Source organism: Puntigrus tetrazona, unplaced genomic scaffold (genome assembly GCF_018831695.1).
Source record: "Puntigrus tetrazona isolate hp1 unplaced genomic scaffold, ASM1883169v1 S000000999, whole genome shotgun sequence".
Classification (NCBI taxonomy): domain Eukaryota; kingdom Metazoa; phylum Chordata; class Actinopteri; order Cypriniformes; family Cyprinidae; genus Puntigrus; species Puntigrus tetrazona.
This window is the reverse complement of record NW_025048594.1, coordinates 36,960-58,256: the sequence shown is the minus strand read 5'-3', so window position 1 is coordinate 58,256 and position 21,297 is coordinate 36,960. Positions and strand designations below refer to the sequence as shown.

General features: G+C 41.0%; 8 pseudogenes; all 8 read right to left on the bottom strand.

The window, feature by feature from the left end:
- Positions 1 to 97: 97 nt before the first annotated feature.
- On the bottom strand, positions 98 to 215 carry LOC122340019 (annotated as a pseudogene).
- A 668-nt stretch (positions 216 to 883) lies between these two features.
- Positions 884 to 1,002, bottom strand: LOC122340016 (annotated as a pseudogene).
- A 273-nt stretch (positions 1,003 to 1,275) lies between these two features.
- On the bottom strand, positions 1,276 to 1,391 carry LOC122340030 (annotated as a pseudogene).
- A 660-nt stretch (positions 1,392 to 2,051) lies between these two features.
- LOC122339958 lies at positions 2,052 to 2,170 on the bottom strand (annotated as a pseudogene).
- Positions 2,171 to 2,442: 272 nt separating this feature from the next.
- On the bottom strand, positions 2,443 to 2,562 carry LOC122339961 (annotated as a pseudogene).
- A 274-nt stretch (positions 2,563 to 2,836) lies between these two features.
- On the bottom strand, positions 2,837 to 2,953 carry LOC122340017 (annotated as a pseudogene).
- A 273-nt stretch (positions 2,954 to 3,226) lies between these two features.
- LOC122339971 lies at positions 3,227 to 3,345 on the bottom strand (annotated as a pseudogene).
- Positions 3,346 to 15,383: 12,038 nt separating this feature from the next.
- On the bottom strand, positions 15,384 to 15,502 carry LOC122339984 (annotated as a pseudogene).
- Positions 15,503 to 21,297: the final 5,795 nt, after the last annotated feature.

Genomic DNA, 21,297 nt, shown 5'->3' with positions numbered 1-21,297 from the left:
ATTGAATTAAATAAGCAGTAAGGGAAAGCAAAGAGCTGGTCAAACTTTGGCCACACTAAGAGGCCAGTGTATTAGATAAGTAGTGAAAAAACTCAAAAACTTACAGCACCTGGTATTCCTAGGCAGTCTCCCATCCAAGTACTAACTAGGCCCAACTCTGCTAGCTTCTGAGATCAGGCGAGATCAGGCGTGAACAGGGTGGTATGGCCGTAATGCGAAAGCTGCTGCAAAAAGCCCCTATTTTAAGGTGAGGCACACTAAGTGCCATTATACTAGATAAGTAATGAATGAAATACAAAAAATAACTTCAAAATGAGCTACATTAAAGATAAGAGCATTAGTTAAGTAGTTAAAAACAGTCAAACTCTGTTTAAAAGAACAGCTACTTTAAAGGCAATTGAATTAAATAAGCAGTAAGGGAAAGCAAAGAGCTGGTCAAACTTTGGCCACACTAAGGGCCAGTGTATTAGATAAGTAGTGAAAAAACTCAAAAACTTACAGCACCTGGTATTCCTAGGCAGTCTCCCATCCAAGTACTAACTAGGCCCCAACTCTGTTAGCTTCTGAGATCAGGCGAGATCAGGCGTGAACAGGGTGGGATGGCCGTGCGAAAGCTGCTGCAAAAAGCCCCTATTTTAAGGTGAGGCACACTAAGTGCCATTATACTAGATAAGTAATGAATGAAATACAAAAAATACTTCAAAATGAGCTACATTAAAGATAAGAGCATTAGTTAAGTAGTTAAAAACAGTCAAACTCTGTTTAAAGAACAGCTACTTTAAAGGCAATTGAATTAAATAAGCAGTAAGGGAAAGCAAAGAGCTGGTCAAACTTTGGCCACACTAAGGGCCAGTGTATTAGATAAGTAGTGAAAAAACTCAAAAACTTACAGCACCTGGTATTCCTAGGCAGTCTCCCATCCAAGTACTAACTAGGCCCAACTCTGCTTAGCTTCTGAGATCAGGCGAGATCAGGCGTGAACAGGGTGGGATGGCCGTGGCCAAAGCTGCTGCAAAAGCCCCTATTTTAAGGTGAGGCACACTAAGTGCCATTATACTAGATAAGTAATGAATGAAATACAAAAAATACTTCAAAATGAGCTACATTAAAGATAAGAGCATTAGTTAAGTAGTTAAAAACAGTCAAACTCTGTTTTAAAGAACAGCTACTTTAAAGGCAATTGAATTAAATAAGCAGTAAGGAAAAGCAAAGAGCTGGTCAAACTTTGGCCACACTAAGGACCAGTGTATTAGATAAGTAGTGAAAAAACTCAAAAACTTACAGCACCTGGTATTCCTAGGCAGTCTCCATCCAAGTACTAACTAGGCCCAACTCTGTAGCTTCTGAGATCAGGCGAGATCAGGCGTGAACAGGGTGGTATGGCCGTAAGCGAAAGCTGCTGCAAAAGCCCCTATTTTAAGGTGAGGCACACTAAGTGCCATTATACTAGATAAGTAATGAATGAAATACAAAAAATGCTTCAAAATGAGCTACATTAAAGATAAGAGCATTAGTTAAGTAGTTAAAAACAGTCAAACTCTGTTTAAAGAACAGCTACTTTAAAGGCAATTGAATTAAATAAGCAGTAAGGGAAAGCAAAGAGCTGGTCAAACTTTGGCCACACTAAGGGCCAGTGTATTAGATAAGTAGTGAAAAACTCAAAACTTACAGCACCTGGTATTCCTAGGCAGTCTCCATCCAAGTACTAACTAGGCCCAACTCTGTAGCTTCTGAGATCAGGCGAGATCAGGCGTGAACAGGGTGTATGGCCATGTGGCAAAGCTGCTGCAAAAAGCCCCTATTTTAAGGTGAGGCACACTAAGTGCCATTATACTAGATAAGTAATGAATGAAATACAAAAAATACTTCAAAATGAGCTACATTAAAGATAAGAGCATTAGTTAAGTAGTTAAAAACAGTCAAACTCTGTTTAAAGAACAGCTACTTTAAAGGCAATTGAATTAAATAAGCAGTAAGGGAAAGCAAAGAGCTGGTCAAACTTTGGCCACACTAAGGGCCAGTGTATTAGATAAGTAGTGAAAAAACTCAAAAACTTACAGCACCTGGTATTCCTAGGCAGTCTCCCATCCAAGTACTAACTAGGCCCAACTCTGCTTAGCTTCTGAGATCAGGCGAGATCAGGCGTGAACAGGGTGGGATGGCCGTAAGCAAAAGCTGCTGCAAAAAGCCCCCTATTTTAGGTGAGGCACACTAAGTGCCATTATACTAGATAAGTAATGAATGAAATACAAAAAATACTTCAAAATGAGCTACATTAAAGATAAGAGCATTAGTTAAGTAGTTAAAAACAGTCAAACTCTGTTTAAAGAACAGCTACTTTAAAGGCAATTGAATTAAATAAGCAGTAAGGAAAGCAAAGAGCTGGTCAAACTTTGGCCACACTAAGGGCCAGTGTATTAGATAAGTAGTGAAAAAACTCAAAACTTACAGCACCTGGTATTCCTAGGCAGTCTCCCATCCAAGTACTAACTAGGCCCAACTCTGCTTAGCTTCTGAGATCAGAGCGAGATCAGGCGTGAACAGGGTGGGATGGCCGTAAGCAAAAGCTGCTGCAAAAGCCCCTATTTTAAGGTGAGGCACACTAAGTGCCATTATACTAGATAAGTAATGAATGAAATACAAAAAAATACTTCAAAATGAGCTACATTAAAGATAAGAGCATTAGTTAAGTAGTTAAAAACAGTCAAACTCTGTTTAAAGAACAGCTACTTTAAAGGCAATTGAATTAAATAAGCAGTAAGGGAAAGCAAAGAGCTGGTCAAACTTTGGCCACACTAAGAGCCAGTGTATTAGATAAGTAGTGAAAAAACTCAAAAACTTACAGCACCTGGTATTCCTAGGCAGTCTCCCATCCAAGTACTAACTAGGCCCAACTCTGTAGCTTCTGAGATCAGGCGAGATCAGGCGTGAACAGGGTGGGATGGCCGTAAGCAAAGCTGCTGCAAAAAGCCCCCTATTTTAAGGTGAGGCACACTAAGTGCCATTATACTAGATAAGTAATGAATGAAATACAAAAAATACTTCAAAATGAGCTACATTAAAGATAAGAGCATTAGTTAAGTAGTTAAAAACAGTCAAACTCTGTTTAAAGAACAGCTACTTTAAAGGCAATTGAATTAAATAAGCAGTAAGGGAAAGCAAAGAGCTGGTCAAACTTTGGCCACACTAAGGGCCAGTGTATTAGATAAGTAGTGAAAAAACTCAAAACTTACAGCACCTGGTATTCCTAGGCAGTCTCCCATCCAAGCACTAATTAGGCCCAACTCTGCTTAGCTTCTGAGATCAGGCGAGATCAGGCGTGAACAGGGTGGTATGGCCGTAAGCGAAAGCTGCAAAAAGCCCCTATTTTAAGGTGAGGCACACTAAGTGCCATTATACTAGATAAGTAATGAATGAAATACAAAAAATACTTCAAAATGAGCTACATTAAAGATAAGAGCATTAGTTCAGTAGTTAAAAACAGTCAAACTCTGTTTAAAGAACAGCTACTTTAAAGGCAATTGAATTAAATAAGCAGTAAGGAAAGCAAAGAGCTGGTCAAACTTTGGCCACACTAAGGGCCAGTGTATTAGATAAGTAGTGAAAAAACTCAAAACTTACAGCACCTGGTATTCCTAGGCAGTCTCCCATCCAAGTACTAACTAGGCCCAACTCTGTAGCTTCTGAGATCAGGCGAGATCAGATCAGGCGTGAACAGGGTGGTATGGCCGTGTGAAAGCTGCTGCAAAAAGCCCCCTATTTTAAGGTGAGGCACACTAAGTGCCATTATACTAGATAAGTAATGAATGAAATACAAAAAAATACTTCAAAATGAGCTACATTAAAGATAAGAGCATTAGTTAAGTAGTTAAAAACAGTCAAACTCTGTTTAAAGAACAGCTACTTTAAAGGTGAAGAAGTTTTGCTAATCGAAATATAAAGTAAATCATATATAATTCAGTTACCATTATAACTGCAGTCAGACATAAGCTAAGAAACCCACTATTTAGAACCCATCTGTTCTTGGCATTTTACATCTGTTGTCATACACCTGTGATCCTCATTTAACAAGGGTTATTCAGGAGGCCACCATTTATTACTGTGACGTGGTAGTGTGATGACCATATAAAAACCCCTGAATAGTGTTAAGCGGGAGTGCTGTCTATAGAGTGGTTCTGTGTGGACCTTAGACAGACTCGGCTGGTATTGATCAATAAAAGTCTGAATTTTTGCTATCAAAACCTAATGCTCGGAGTCTTCTTTAATCCGGGGAATCCACAACAATTGGCATCACGAACAGGATAGAAAAGGACAACAGGGTGGACAACTGCGGCGAGTTTTGGACGGACAACACAACAACTTGGCCAAAGGTAAGCAGTTTTGCTTCATAGTTAGGTTGTATTGTTCGCCAGAACCTACTCGTGGTGAGACACCTTATGTTCTTCTAAAAATAATCGAACCAAGGGAAGAAAAGATTCTTATAATTGAAAGAAAATTGGGTTTTGATTTCAAAAACACTAAAAGCATGCAGTAATCTGTATTTTCTGTTGGTTTGGACTTGAGGAGAACAGTGAATGCAGATAGAATATATGTTAGTTTGTAGATAAAAGGTAAAATCCTGCAGGTGGATTAAAGCGCTGCTGTGGGTGAGTCCAAGAGAGGTGTCAAATTCCTGAATTCAGTGTAAATTCCTCCTTGGCAATTAAAATTCCCAATTTTTGTGGGTATTGGACAAATTAATTACATTTCAAACTCAAGTAAAACGCAGAAAGAAATACAAAAAAGACAATAGAAAACTTCAAAAAGGATAAAGGACCCGTAAGTACATAAAGTGACAATAAAGTAAGGTATAACGAGCGGAAAAGAAGGTTAAAACTGTTTAAATCTGGATCATGCCAATACCAGACATTAATTGAGGTGGAAAATTCCCACAGGGGTTTGTTATTTTGGGCTAGCTCTGTTTGTCTTATGTGTTTATTATTAATTTGAAAGATAGATTGTGGAAGGGGTATGTTGAAAAATCGAGATAGGGAGTGGAAGAAAAAGAATTGAGGTCTACGTGTGGGCTAGAATGAGTGTTAGTTGAATGACTGTCTGAAGGACCACGTGTGAAGTAGAAAGTTGGGAAAAAGATTGTCTTCGCTTGGGTAGCAGAAGAGTAACAAGTGAGGCAGAGTACTTGGTTGTTAGGTAATTTCACTGGATTGAGGAGGAGTATTTATGAAATATTTGTTTCGTGTTTTAGTGTTCAGAAATTGTTCTATGTAAAGTAGGTACTAGTTGTGTGAGCTCAACTGAATGTGTGCAGTGTGACTGAAGCATGAATGTATGAACCTTTCGTAGTTTTGTCTTGTTTGGATTATATAAATGAGCCCTATATATAAAGGGACGTATGATAAGTGGTTAAATGAATGAGCCCTGTATATAAAGGGACATAGCTGGTAAGTGTTAAAATAAATGAGCCCTATAGGATAAAGGGACACAGTTGGAATGAATGTATGAGCCCTGTAAATAAAGGGAGTGTGTATTCATGAATGTATAAATGTATACCGCATAATTAAAGTGATTGACTAAAGTTAAATATCGCTTGAATAGATTCTGGTGACTATATAGTACAGTGATAAAACATATCTGGTATAGTAAGTCGCAAACTTATTGAGGATACATACGATATATTGCTGATAAAAGTGGTGAATATTGTTGTTTGGTTTACGGGTACAGTAGACGTTTTTTGTAAAAATACTTAAGAGTCCTCACTTTAAGAACTATTGAAGGGAAAAACTATTCTTACAGGTTATACAGGTTGACTTATAGCGAAGTTATGACAACTCCGGCAGAAACATTGGGAGCAAAGCATCCTCTGCTTAAGGAACTGATACATAAGCTCTGCAGAAAGTGGCAAAAGAGAACAAAAAATTTGAGTACTAAATGGCCTGAAGAGGAACATTTGAGGTGACATTGTGTGAGGAAATGGAAACATTGGTAAAAAATTACAAAACTAAAGGCATATTCCTGAACCGGGAAAAGAGAGAAGAAAAAAGACAAAAAGAGCAAGAAGTTTTAAAATTATTTAAAAAAGAAGGCGAAGATTTACTAAAAACCCTAAAACAGGCAAGAAAAATTCTGAAAGAGGCAAACCAAGAAATAAAGGAAAAAGAAAAGAGGTTAGTAGATCCCCCTCCGTATGGAAACTCTGAAGGACAATTTCCATTACTCAAGGGAAAAGTTCAAGTGTTAGGCGAGCTTGGGATGGAAGGGGAAATTGATTTAGAACAAGAGAAGCCGACAGGACAGGATGTAAGACCCAAAACCAAACAAATTAAAAAGCCACAAGAAAGCGATTATTTAGACTGTTATGGAGAAATACAGACAGCCTTAGACAAAATGAAAATACCATATGAACAAAAATCTCAGTCAGAAAGGGAAAAGGAGGATCTCAATGAGGATGCGGGCTAGAAGAAGAAATAACACAAAAATTCAAAGATACAGAAATGAGGTTAAGAGAGTTTGAATCTGATGAGAACAGGGGGACACTCCATAAAGGACGATTAAGAGCACAGAACAAACAGCTTCCAATTTTAATTAAGGTACAAGAGCTCAATATATTCCATGGGCCACACAAGATGTAGAGTGTCTGATCACCCGGTTACCTGACATGCAGAGGAGCTGGAAAATGGATTAGGGTGTTTGAGGAAGAGACAGCAGGCAAACTTTTGGCCGTGGGGATGTCAAAGCACTCCTAGCAAAAACTATAGGAGGGATAAAGATGGAAGAAATCTTACAGGCAGCGGGCCTCGAGGAGCAGTGGACACTCATAACATGGGCGGCATTGAGTTTGATGCACACCGTCCCGACATGTGGCAGGCACTACGAGCTGAGTACCCCACTAGGAGTCGACCGAAAGCATTGAGGGGAGACCAGTTGAGAAAACTGAAAATCCCATCACCTATGTACAGAGACAATTGAAAAGATGGAGACAAGAAACTGAAGGAATCAGAAGGTGACCCTCTTATGTCTACGTTGTTTAGAAACTCTGTAATAGAGGCCATGCCACTAACTGTAAAAAGCAAGCTGGAGGATGTAGTCGGTTTGACCTCCAAATCACACAAAGAGTTTTGTGATCATGTGACTCATGCGGTTGAACTCTATAGGAAAAATGAGTTGAGGCTCAAAGAACAAGAGAAAGAGATTCAACGAAAAACTGACCCAGTTGCAACTTGAGGAACTAACAGCTAGAAACAAGAAAAGACTCAAGCAGTGGTGAAAACTGAGGAGTCCAACCAAATGAGTTTAATGGCTCCCATTAACATTTCACACCCAGCTGTGCCCACATTGACCCCTCCAAATACAACCCCGACACCTACACCCATTGTTAATGTCTATGCCCAGCCAGAACCCCCTGAGTGGAAAAGAAAACAACTGCAACCTCCAAAGGAGGAAACAGAGCTGTTAATCTTCCTCCAGGACTGTGCTGGAGATGTGGACAGCCAGGACATATAAGAAGAGATTGTCCCAATCCATGGACAGCAGACCCGAGTTTAGAAGGTGTGCAGGGAACCAGACACGCTATCAAAATTTTGCAGGCCCATGGAGAAATCCAAATCCAAATTATTAGGGGTGCCCAGAGAATCTTATAGGGGAGAGTCTACTACCAGTTTTAACAAACAATGCAAACCAAGAACCCATATTGCAAATAGAAGTAGAAGGCAAAACAGTTCCAATGATGATAGACACAGGAGCAGTCTATACATGTGTAAAATCAAATTATGCCTCACACCTCCCCATGTCTGGAAAATTTGTAAAGACAGTAGGATTCTCGGGACAAATACAGTTAATCCCTATGACAGCTCCAATTTGCCTACAAACAAAAGACAAAAGTGTAACCATGCCTATTCTGATATCAGATCAAACGCCTATTAACCTATTAGGAAGGGATGCATTGTGTAAATTAGGCTTGCAAATTTGGTGCTCCACTGACGGAGTGTATGTAGATATGCAGGGAGCTCAAATGATGATTTCCGAAGCTGAAGCAAACGTATATTGGATAGGGCAGATAGAAGAGGATGTAAAGCAGATCATTAACGAATGGGGTAAATTCATTGAAGCACAGACCCCCGAGTTACGAATACCCAAGACAGGATTTCATTGCATAATGAAATATGACCCAACAAGAAACAAAATTCTAGAAGAAGAATGGCAAGAAGAAACAAAAGAACAAAAAATTGAAATGATCTCACAATACATAATAATAGGTGAACAAGGAGCAGCCTTAAAAATAACCGAAAACAATTCATAAACAAATGGTTTGATATGAATGATTCAGTACCGCATATACCTTTATATGTAGGAAAAAATGGGAAACCAAGCATTTAGGACAGATGATGAAACAAGCCACGCAAAGTAAATGGGAACCGACAATAAATCCGTTAATCTTTCATTCCACTGACCAAAACTACATAAAAATTCTATGTGGTACTTCATTATTAGGCATTCCACAGGAGGTGATTATCAGACAAAAGCAATCCGAGCAAGTAATGGCAACACCAGACTCAGAAAGAACTACGGCTGAACTTTTGCAGGGGGCAATAAACCAGGTGCCGGCTGAGCTATGGTCCCAGCATGAGACAGGCGTAGGGTTAGTAAGGTCAGCCAGTCCAGTACAAGTGAGGCTAAAACCAAATGCACGCCTTCCTCGGAAAAGACAATACCCATTGAGTCAAGAGGCGGAATTAGGCATAAAAAAACACAATCGAGGGACTTGTTAAAGCAAAAGTGTTAGTAGAAACAAACAGTTACTGCAACACACCCATCTATCCTATACTCAAAGCAAACAAAGTCAAATGGCGTCTTGTACATGATCTGAGAGCAATCAATGCTATAACAGAAGATTGGCCAACAGATGTTCCCAACCCTCACACATTGCTAACAAACATCCCCCCTCAAGCCAAGTACTTTACAGTAATTGACCTTTGCTCTGCCTTTTTCAGTATTCCTGTAGCAGAGGAAAGTAGGTATCTGTTTGCATTTACGTATGCAGGTAAACAATACACCTATGCGAGACTCCCAATGGGATATAAATTGTCACCACACATATTTAACCAGGTTCTCAAGACCGACCTAGAAGACCTTATGCTAGAGAGCACCTGTTTACAGTACATGGATGATGTGATCATCTGCTCAACATCTCTAGATCAATGTCATAGAGATTCCATCAAAGTACTGACGAAATTAGCTCAAGGAGGTCACAAAGTATCCAAAACCAAACTGCAATATTGCTTACCAGAAGTAGAATACCTAGGACGTTTGATTTCCTTTGGTACAAAAATTATTGCACCCACATCAGTTCTAAATATTCTCATCCTAGATGCACATGGTTTTGACCATGGTGCAAAGAGGAAGTCATAAGGAAAATCATAAGGAAAATTAAGAGACTAGGCTGTGTTTACCATCCTCAGTCCCAGGGACAAGTTGGAAAAATAAATGGTCTTCTCAAATCCAAAATTAACAAAATATGTGCAAGCACTAAATTAAATTGGGTTGATGCTTTGCCTCTTGCACTGATGAGTTACCGCATGCACACTAACCGAAACACACATCTAACACCTCACCAAATGCTTACTGGACGCATGATGCCTGCACCATGTAACAGAGGTCCATACAAAGGACCCCACTAGAACAACTACAAATGGAGTTAAAATCGCACATGAAAGAACTAACAGCTATCCATAAAGCTATTTGTGCGCAGGAAAAAAAAGGAGCTGTCGGAGCAGACGGAAACCAGCTGTCCCATCACCCCAGGAGATCAGGTCTATCTGAGAGTATTCAGAAGGAAATGGAACGAGCCAAGAAGGGAAGGGCCGTATAACGTCACAGCAGCAACACCAACAGCTGTTCAAGTAGAGGGAAGCAGCACTTGGTACCATCTGAATCACTGCACAAGAGTTCCCAAAGAAAGACCAGCCGCAATACAGAATAATAAAGAACATGCAACAGAGAGCTCAGCAAGACAATGGCGATAATATTGTTGACCAAATGCCTGATCAGCACATGTCTGTCACAAGTTCAAGCCACAGACAACATCACAACTCCAGCCCCACAAGTCAAGCGACAGAACAACTCTCTGCCACACAACCTCACTTCCCTACCATCAACTTTTCAGCCCTCCACCAAAACCAGCAGCGACTCAGTTGAAGCAGGACAACATGGAAGCGGCGACGCAGGAACAGCGAGGACAAGGACAATATGTACGAGGATGACACCAAGCTAGATGTTCTGTGGGAACTTGCACAAAGCAATCAGTGGTATGAATGGGCCACCTTCACAACAGCAGAATTAAATAAGAAAGACTGCCTAGTATGTACCAAAACACCTGGAAGCCAATTAATAGCCGTTCCCAATCCATACACTTACGAACATTGTGCAAAATTCAAAAGAGATTATTGCCATTTGGGAAGAGACTTCCGACCCTTCTGCCGCGCTGAATGTTTAAGCTCCCTAAGTAATGCCAACCACAAACTTCTTTTCAAACACATACCAAGACTGAGAGCCAAATGTAGAAGTCTGGATCTAACAGAGAACATGAGAATTCAAAAGGACCAAATAGAAATTCCAACCTGGTACACCATAGACTATAGTAAAGAACATGAGTGCTTTGCCAAACCAACAGGAAGTATAAGTGTGGGACAATTCAAAGGGAGGTGCAGCGTCACATGGAACCTTGATGCCAAAATCTATCGAGAGGCTGATGATCCTATGGAACTTCCACCCTTCCGGGCATCAGGAATCAGGAGAGGAAGGAAAATATATCCAGCTAAAACATGTGAAAATCAAACTATATCATTTCCCGAAGCAGACAGATACAAGGATCAAACTGCAGCACTAGCAGACTTTTTCTGGATTTGCGGAAATAGGAAACTTTTACCTTCATTACCCCTAGGATGGACAGGAAAATGTACTAGAGTACGGTTGATACAAGAAATCCATATTACAGAATGGAATCCTGAATCCTTTTCCGGGAAAAATAACGCAGCTAACTCCAGAGCTAAGAGAAGTTATAAACCAGATCCTAGAGTATATATAGATGCTGTAGGCCAACCAAGAGGTTTACCCGAGCAATTTAAAGCTAGGAATGAAGTTAAATCAGGTCTTGAATGCATATTCATCTGGATTACACAGAACAAAAATACAGAATGGATAAATTATATATATTACAATCAACAAAGGTTCATTAATTACACAAACGAGGCATTAATCTCTTTAGGGGAACAGTTAGATGCAACAAGTAAAATGACATGGCAAAATAGACTAGCTCTTAACTGGATGTTAGCTGACAAAGGGGGAGTATGTGTATTATTTGGTAATCAATGTTGTACTTACATACCTAACAACACCTCACCAGAAGGGACATTTACAAAAGCCATGACCAAGCTCAAAGAACTACAGATAGAAATGAAAAAGAATGCTGGAAAAGATGAGAAAATGTGGGACTGGTTTAATTTGAATTTAGGATCATGGGGAGAACGGTTAGCAAAAATAGGACTACAACTCGCAATGGCAAGTACTATGGGAGGGGTACTACTTTGTTGTGTGTTCCATTTATTAAAATCCTTAATTATCAAGTCCACAGTCAAACAAATGGGAGTATTGAGACTGTGATGGCCTATGTGGTGGCCACACACATCAGTGACCATTACCGTGTTGTGGAGGATGGTGGAGATTCTTTGTTTCTGCGCTGGCTGACTGCTTTAAAGACGGCGGGCCGCCATGTTGACAACTTTAAAGGCCACGGGCCTGTTCCACTCCTCAGATGGCTGGGAGGGAGATCCAAGATAATTTCATTTGAATTAATTAATTTTTAGATGTTTATGTCCTCCGTCCTGTATTGGGCCTGGCTTTATTGAAGATTTATGATAAGGCTTTAAGCTCGGAAATTTGTCTAGTTTATGGTGGGGGTTTGTAGAGTGTTTCTTTGTTTTGTGTCTCCTATGTCGTTAAATGTGGACTAGTCCTTTTGTATAAATGTGGTTGTGTTGGTTAGTTTGGGAGGTCGGTTTGTTTTACGGTTGATTTATTTGAGCTTGTTTTGTTTTGTTTTTTGTTTTGTTTGTATTGTTTAGGCCTAATAATCTAATTATTTGTTTGTTTGATTTTCCTTTGTAAGATTTTGTTTCATTAAAGAAAATATATATTTTTGAACATATGGTTTGGTGCCCTTACTGCTAAATTGCTCGGTCCCTAACAAGTGGTGTCAGAAGTGGGATTCTGGCAGTAAGGGCACAATTTTTTTTTTTTTTTTTTTTTTTTTTTTTCCTCCTGAGCCATGCATCGGGAAGGGCGGAAAGGAGCCCAAAAGGCCTTGCCAGTAGGCCCGTCTGAAGAGGAGGTGAGAGACCTTTGTGTACCAGAAGTATTTTCAGAATATCCAGGGTTTACTACTTTAATTGAACATAATATTGTATTGAAACCCAATGCGGTGGTACGAAGAATGAGTTACAGGGTTCCAGAACGTCTTCAACAGGCGCTGAAAGAGGAAGTGGATCTGATGCTGAGGCTGGGAATCATAGAGCCATCTACAAGTGAGTGGTGTCACCCAGTGGTCCTTGTTCCCAAAAAGGATGGGACCATAAGATTCTGCATAGACTTTCGTTACCTAAACTCTGTGACCAAATTTGACGCTTACCCCACTCCGCGGATCAGTGATCTTACTGACCGACTGGGCACTTCAAAATTTCTAACCACTATTGATCTTTCCAAGGGGTATTGGCAGATCCCTTTGACTCCACAATCTCGAGAACTGACTGCTTTTAAAACTCCTTACGGCCTATTCCATTTTAAGGTCCTGGCATTTGGGCTGCATGGGGCACCAGCTAGCTTCAAAGACTTATGGATCAGGTACTGAGAGGCTTATCATTTACAGCTGCTTATCTCGATGATATTGTGATTTACAGTGACTCCTGGGAGCAACATCTGGGGCATATCCGTGAAGTGTTGCAACGTCTTCAGGAGGCAGGGCTGACCGTTAATCCCGAAAAGTGTACCTTTGCTAAGGCTGAAACCGAGTACCTGGGGTTTGTCGTTGGGAAGGGGGTGATTAGACCCCAAGTGGAGAAGGTATGGGCGATTGAACAGTGTCCACAGCCACAAACTCGCAAGGAGTTGAGATCTTTTCTAGGCATGGCTGGCTTTTATCACCGATTCATTCCCAACTTTTCCAGCAGGGCAGCAGTACTGACCGACATGGTGGGCTCAAGGAGTCCCAATCAGCTCAGGTGGACAGCGAAACAAATGCAGCTTTTCAGGATATCAGAATGGCCTTGAGTAAAGACGCTGTGTTACATAACCCTGATTTCCATCAACCTTTTGTTTTGCAAACAGATGCTTCTGATCGAGGCCTTGGAGCTGTGTTGTTGCAGGGTTGCCCCGATGCTCGACGCCCCATTGCTTTCCTTAGTCGTAAACTCTTCCCTAGGGAAGTCCGCTATTCTATAGTAGAAAAGGAATGTTTGGCCGTGAAGTGGGCTTTGGACTCTTTGAAGTACTATCTTTTGGGTAGAGAGTTTGTACTGGAGACGGATCATAAAGCTCTACAGTGGCTCCAGAGGATGAAAGACACTAATAGCCGTATCACTCGCTGGTACCTTGCCATGCAACCCTTCAGATTCTCCATTGGACATGTCCCTGGCAAAGAAAATTTGACTGCAGACTATCTTTCCCGGTGTGCCAGTGACATCCCCGCAGGGAGGGAGTATGTGATGGCCTATGTGGTGGCCACACACATCAGTGACCATTACCGTGTTGTGGAGGATGGTGGAGATTCTTTGTTTCTGCGCTGGCTGACTGCTTTAAAGACGGCGGGCCGCCATGTTGACAACTTTAAAGGCCACGGGCCTGTTCCACTCCTCAGATGGCTGGGAGGGAGATCCAAGATAATTTCATTTGAATTAATTAATTTTTAGATGTTTATGTCCTCCGTCCTGTATTGGGCCTGGCTTTATTGAAGATTTATGATAAGGCTTTAAGCTCGGAAATTTGTCTAGTTTATGGTGGGGGTTTGTAGAGTGTTTCTTTGTTTTGTGTCTCCTATGTCGTTAAATGTGGACTAGTCCTTTTGTATAAATGTGGTTGTGTTGGTTAGTTTGGGAGGTCGGTTTGTTTTACACGGTTGATTTATTTGAGCTTGTTTTGTTTTGTTTTTTGTTTTGTTTGTATTGTTTAGGCCTAATAATCTAATTATTTGTTTGTTTGATTTTCCTTTGTAAGATTTTGTTTCATTAAAGAAAATATATATTTTTGAACATATGGTTTGGTGCCCTTACTGCTAAATTGCTCGGTCCCTCACAGAGACCTAGAGGAAAAATATACTCCAATCAAAATGAGCATTACCTAGACCTACTTTACAAAACAACCGTGAACTTGCATATAGCAGAAGAAACTTCCAATAGCTCTGATGAGGAATAAGGGAATGACAACAAACTATTATGCATATTTTATATTTTGGTTTATGATGTTTCTGTTTTATGATGTTTCTGATTAACCTTTAGAAGGTACCCTTCTCTTACCTACATATTCATATTTGTTTATGTTTACTCATGCTTTGGTTGATCTATTCTATTGACATAGATGTGTTCCATAATTAGGATAACCATAGACATAATAAAACCAAGTATACAACCCCTGTACATTGACTAAAGTAAAATCAAGGTGTTATGGTCTTTCACTTCCTTCTAGCCAAAGAGACAGAGGGAAGAGGTTTGGCCTAACGCCTTCTTGAGTGAAATGGCATGACTTAGACTTGTTGTAATGTAACATAGGGACTATTTTTGGTTACTAGATAGCGTTAACAGAACAGACTGAATCATGAAATGTCACTCAAGAGTAAATGAGACGTAAACGTCTCAAAGGGGGAAATATGAAGACGTTTTTGCTAATCGAAATATAAAGTAAATCATATATAATTCAGTTACCATTATAACTGCAGTCAGACATAAGCTAAGAACCCCACTATTTAGAACCCATCTGTTCTTGGCATTTTACATCTGTTGTCATACACCTGTGATCCTCATTTAACAAGGGTTATTCAGGAGGCAACCATTTATTACTGTGACGTGGTAGTGTGATGACCATATAAAAACCCCTGAATAGTGGTAAGCGGGAGTGCTGTCTATAGAGTGGTTCTGTGTGGACCTTAGACAGACTCGGCTGGTATTGATCAATAAAAGTCTGAATTTTTGCTATCAAAACCTAATGCTCGGAGTCTTCTTTAATCCGGGGAATCCACAACAAAGGCAATTGAATTAAATAAGCAGTAAGGGAAAGCAAAGAGCTGGTCAAACTTTGGCCACACTAAGGGCCAGTGTATTAGATAAGTAGTGAAAAAACTCAAAAACTTACAGCACCTGGTATTCCTAGGCAGTCTCCCATCCAAGTACTAAGTAGGCCCAACTCTGCTTAGCTTCTGAGATCAGATGAGATCAAGCGTGAACAGGGTGGGATGGCCGTGAGCGAAAGCTGCTGCAAAAAGCCCCCTATTTTAAGGTGAGGCACACTAAGTGTGTAAATGACTGATTGGTGGTTCTGTCACTTTAAATTAGTTCTGAACATATTACGTGCCTTACGCATTGGAGGGCGGGGCAACGCAGGTGGTCAGCGCAGCAGAGAGCGGCAACGGTCGATGTTCTTCCGAAATTTGCCCAGATAAAAAATTGTTTCTAGTAAATGAGGCTTTGGTTCCAGTTAATTTCAACTTAGTACCCTTTGGTAAAGCGGAGCGAGGTATGTAAAGTTGATTTAGTTGTTGCATTTTGTAATTGTTTCAAGTTAATACAAGCTCTGCTTATTTAGTGGTTGTTTTCTACCGTTTTTATTATTTGAATTGTTATTTTTTCACCTGTTTCTTTGTAATTGTAACCTTTATTTACTATATTATTCTGTATACGAGTTGTATTTATTTGTCTTTGATTTTCTTTGTGTAGTTTCACGGTGCTACGCAACTAAGCTTGAATGGCGCTTCACGGGCGAAATAAAGAAAGAAAACTTGAAGCACCCGTCAGAAACTCTCCGTCTCTCTTGTTTGTGAGTACCAAGGGGCAGCTACAGTGAAACTCGAAGCTTAAAGGAAGCGCGCATCTAGTACAACGCCCGTCGTCGTCTTCATGGAACGCAACGCTACAGCGCGACCATTTCCACGTGGGCAAGCCGCGGGGTCGTGGCGTCATCGGAAAGCTTAAAGAGCAAGGTCGGAAGGTGGCGGTATAACAGTTCCTTTAGATGCAGCGTGAGACTTTGAGCGACAGGAGAGTTAAAGAAGATTACACTGCGTAAGCGGCGTCCATTCACCCTGAACTTTGTAAGTTGCAGTGCTCAAAAGAAAAAAAGAATATTTCATGGACATCAAACATTTAAATAACAAAGGGCTCGAAGTTAAAAGAAAAAATTAATGCTGTGCAACATGTCATTTATTTCATACTTTAAAAATTGAAATACATTATTTCGAGTATAATTAGAGCATTGCTTAAAGGAACTTGAATCTGTCGAGCATTTAAAGTTACAGTGAGTGTGAGTGTTAACGTTAACAACACTTTGTGAAAATTTTAATTTTCTGGTGAATTCTTTAGAAAGTTTGTCTTTGAATGTTGTATACTGTTATTTGCATTTGCACTGATCCTGCTTGCTAATATTCTTTGAGGCTTACATATTAGAGGTCTGGTGAGAGTGGTATCATTCACCCCCGAAGTTTCCCCCGAGTCCTAAAAGCAGAGGAGACCATGGAAGAAGATACTGTTGTGCATACAGTCGAACGAGTAGGTGAGAGGTCACTCCCAGCAGAAGTAAGCAACCCACCTGTGCAGCAGGTCAGATCAAGCTCACGTGAGAGAAGCTTCACAGAAAAGGGTCTGGAGATGCGTGAACAGGAAGCCAAGAAACAGGAGAAGGCTTTCTTTAAGTCTTATAAAGGCTGGAAGGGGTCTGCAAAAGAGACTAGATCAAGACTGAAAATGTTCTGTTCACGTGAGACTCTCGAAAGATTGCAGCAAGACATTCAAAGCCAACATGATTCAGTTTATCGGCACTATGAACCAATATTACGTAACCATGCTACTTCTCCAGACATTGTCAATCGTATGGACACTTGTGCTGCACTGACTGCTGAAATCAGGGATCTTTTGAGTAAACGGCTGGAAACTGTAGAAGAGGGTTATAATGAAGAGCTTGTGAAAGAAAGAGTGAGACAAGTGCTAAATAAAGATGAGTACGGATCCATCTTTGGACACACAAAAACAAATACAGTAATTTCAGAGTCATCGCAGGGAACAGGTAGTCAATCAAAGTCCTCCAAGATCTCAAGTAAACGAGCTGATGCAGAGGCAGAACTTGCAGCGAAACAAGAGCAAGCTAAAGCTATGCAAGAAATCCATGACCAACAAACGAAACTAAATAAAATGGAGAGTGATTGGAAGCTTTGTGAAGCTAAGATGCTTGCAGAAATAAAGCAACAGGAGATTGAAATGCAGCTAAAGCTAGAAGAGGAGAGGAAACAGTTACATCAGTTGCAAGTAAACAAAGAAGTAAAGATAGCAGCAGCTCGTGTTAAAGCGTATAATGATCTTGAAGGCACTATTCAGTGCGTTGATGAAGAAATAGACTTTAGCACTCACCTTGACTTTACAAGAACAGTGCCTACATTTCAACTAAACCCAGAAGCCGAATTGTTCTTGCCACAACACGCTTCCTGTGAGGAGCATAAAGCCCAGTCTCCTCAGCATAATGCTACTCTAGCTCAAGCAATAGCAGACTCATTAAGCACACATCGACTGCCCGTTCCTGAACCCACAATCTTCGCTGGCGATCCTTTGAAATTCATAGATTGGAAAATGTCCTTTATGGCCCTTATTGATCGAAAGCCCATTCCACCTAGTGAGAAGATGTTCTATCTTAAAAATTACCTCGTTGGAGAAGCTCGCAAGGCAGTGGAGGGATATTTCTACAGAAATTCAGAGGATGCGTACCAAGGCGCGTGGAAAGTCCTGCAAGATAGGTATGGGAATTCATTCATACTGCAAAAGGCTTTTCGAGACAAACTGATGAGGTGGCCCAAAATTGGGGTAAACGATCCTACTGCCCTACGAGACTTCACTGACTTCCTACGAGGATGTGTCGAGGCGACTCCTCACGTTAAAGGACTAGCCATCCTAAATGATTGTGAGGAAAACCACAAGTTACTAAAGAAACTTCCTGAGTGGATAGTGCGCAAGTGGAATCGAATTGTGGTGGAAGAGCTAGACGCATCAGGGGACTATCCAGGTTTCAAGCATTTCACAGAGTTCCTGCAAAAGGAAACCAGAATAGTATGTAACCCCATCACGTCCCCACTTTTTGTGTATCCGAAAAACTCAGATGAAAGGTTTCCCAAGCGAGCTAAGATTCTCAGTACGAAGGCTGATGTGAAAGATTTTAGCTCTAAAAGGCTTGGAACATTCAGTTCTAAACCAAAGGCATCATGCTTTGTCTGTAAAGATGAAAAACACAGCATTGCCCTATGTCCTACATTTGCAGAAAGAAACATTGAAGACAAGAAGGCCTTCATTCAAGAAAATCATCTCTGCTTCGGGTGTCTCAGAAAGGGTCATATCGTTAAAGACTGTAAAAGACGACATAAATGTGGAACATGTAGCCGAAATCACCCTACCTGCTTGCATGAAGAAAGAAATAAAGTACCTCCGAAAGACTTAAGGAAAACTTCTGTAGAGGTTCAAGCAAGTCAGGAACTGCACAAAGTCATGACCCATGCACTTACACAAAGTTCTTCTGCTACGTCCAGTATCGTGCCAGTCTTCATTTCTACAGTGGAAGAACCACAAAGAGAAGTACTTACCTATGCTCTGCTGGACACCCAAAGCGACTCAACGTTCATTCTGGATGATCTTCTTGATGACTTAAATGTAAGCACTCAACCGGTGAAACTTAGACTTAGCACTATGACATCCGTTGATACTATCACTGGCAGTAAAAGGGTTTGTGGTCTGCAAGTTCGAGGACTTCAAGCAAGTAACTCTATTCAACTACGGCAAGCATATACTAGAGACTTCATTCCTGTTGACAAATCCTATATTCCAACCAAGACAACGGCATTGCAGTGGCCTCACCTCAAACATCTGGCTAACCAATTGCCACCAGTTCAGAATTGCGAGGTTGGACTGTTGATAGGATTTGACTGCCCATCAGCTCTAGCTCCTTGAAGTCATTATAGGTGGTACAAATGAACCCTTTGCTCAAAAAACCAAGCTTGGCTGGAGTATTATTGGTCTCTCTAATCCACACCTAGACAGACAGGGAAGTCAGAGTTTCGTCCATAGAGTGGCAGTTAGAGAAATACCTGCTCCATCACCCATCGATGTCTTGAGGATTCTAGAGTCCGATTTCAATGAGAGAGGCTATGAGAATAAAAGTGTATCTCAGGAGGATGTTCGTTTCATACAGCATCTTAGTGCCAATATCAAACAGAAGGAAAATGGACATTATGAACTTCCTCTCCCTTTCAAATGTAGCGGCCAACCCTCACTACCAAATAACAAGAGGTTAGCAGCTTCCCGCTTACAGCATCTCAAGAAAAGACTCAAGTCTAACAAGCAATATTTTGATCACTACAAAGCCTTCATGGAGGAGCATTAACAAAGGCGATGCTGAACCAGCCCCAGTGATATCCGAAGGAGAGACTGTATGGTACATTCCACACCATGGGGTATACCACCCTCAAAACCCAGATAAGCTGAGGGTTGTGTTCGATTGTTCAGCTAAATTTCGCGGTATATCTCTAAACGATGCTCTTCTGACCGGACCTGACTTAATCAACTCATTAGTGGGAGTACTCTGCCGATTCAGAAAGGAACAGGTTGCATTCACTTGTGACATAGAAAAGATGTTTCACCAGTTCTTTGTCCCTCCAGATGAACGCAATTATCTAAGGTTTCTATGGTGGGAGGGTGGAGACTTGGAGAAAGAGCCTCAAGACTATCGCATGGCAGTCCACCTCTTGGCGCTACGTCATCTCCAGGGTGTGCTAATTTCGGTCTGAAGTACCTGGCGCAGCAGTACAAAGCCAATCACCCATTGGCAGCAAAGTTCGTTGAAAGGAACTTCTATGTAGACGATGGGTTAACTAGTGTTCATTCAGTTGATGAAGCCAAAGAACTGATTGCTGATGCTCAAGCGCTGTGTAGGCGTGGAGGCTTACGGCTTCATAAATTCAACTCAAATGAGGATGAAGCTCTCAGCAGCATAGATGCATCAGAAAGGGTTATTGCATCCAAGCCCCTCGACTTAAATTTGGAAGCAACACAGACAGGTCACATACTTGGCATTCAGTGGTCAACAAAGGATGACACTTTCAACTTTAACATCAGCTTCAAAGATCTGCCATCAACCCGCCGTGGTATCTTGTCTGTTATTGCATCCCTGTACGACCCACTTGGATTTGTTGCACCATTCATTCTACAGGGAAAGAGCATCCTGCAAGAACTGTGTCGAAGAGGTATAGGATGGGATGATCAGCCTCCAGATGAATTATGTTCACGGTGGGAGAATTGGAAAAATGGTCTTCAGAAGCTTAAGGAAGTCACCATACCAAGATGTTATCACCCAAATGCTTACGGTGAAATCATCAGAACGGAGCTGCACCACTTCTCCGGCGCGCAAGTAATACGGGATATGGGTCTTGTTCTTATCTCCGGTTCAAAAATGCAGAGAATAAAGTGCATTGCAGTTTGGTGATGGCAAAGGCCAGAGTTGCACCTACAAAAATCACAAGCATACCTAGATTAGAGCTTGCGGCGGCTGTCTTGTCTGCAAAAATGAGTGTCGTGCTGAAAACAGAGCTTGATATGAAGATTGACCAAGAGTTCTTCTGGACAGATTCACAAGTCGTTCTGGCTTATATCAACAACGAAGCACGAAGATTTCATGTATTCGTTGCTAACCGTGTGCAGATGATAAGGGACATTACGGATCCAGCTCAGTGGTATTACGTAAATACCACAGAAAACCCAGCTGATTATGCCTCTAGAGGGTTACACACCTCTGACATCTCTTCGTCGATCTGGTTACCTGGACCCAAATTCCTGTGGAAGCAAGAAGTAAGTCCAACACCGTACACCGCCATTAACCTGCTGGTTGGTGATCCTGAAGTTAAATCAGTCCAAACGTTCTCAACAACAGTTGATGACAGTGTGGACATTCTCAGTCGTTTCAGTCGATTTTCCTCTTGGTCAAGGCTCCTAAAGGTTGTTGCAAGGATCAAAAGGC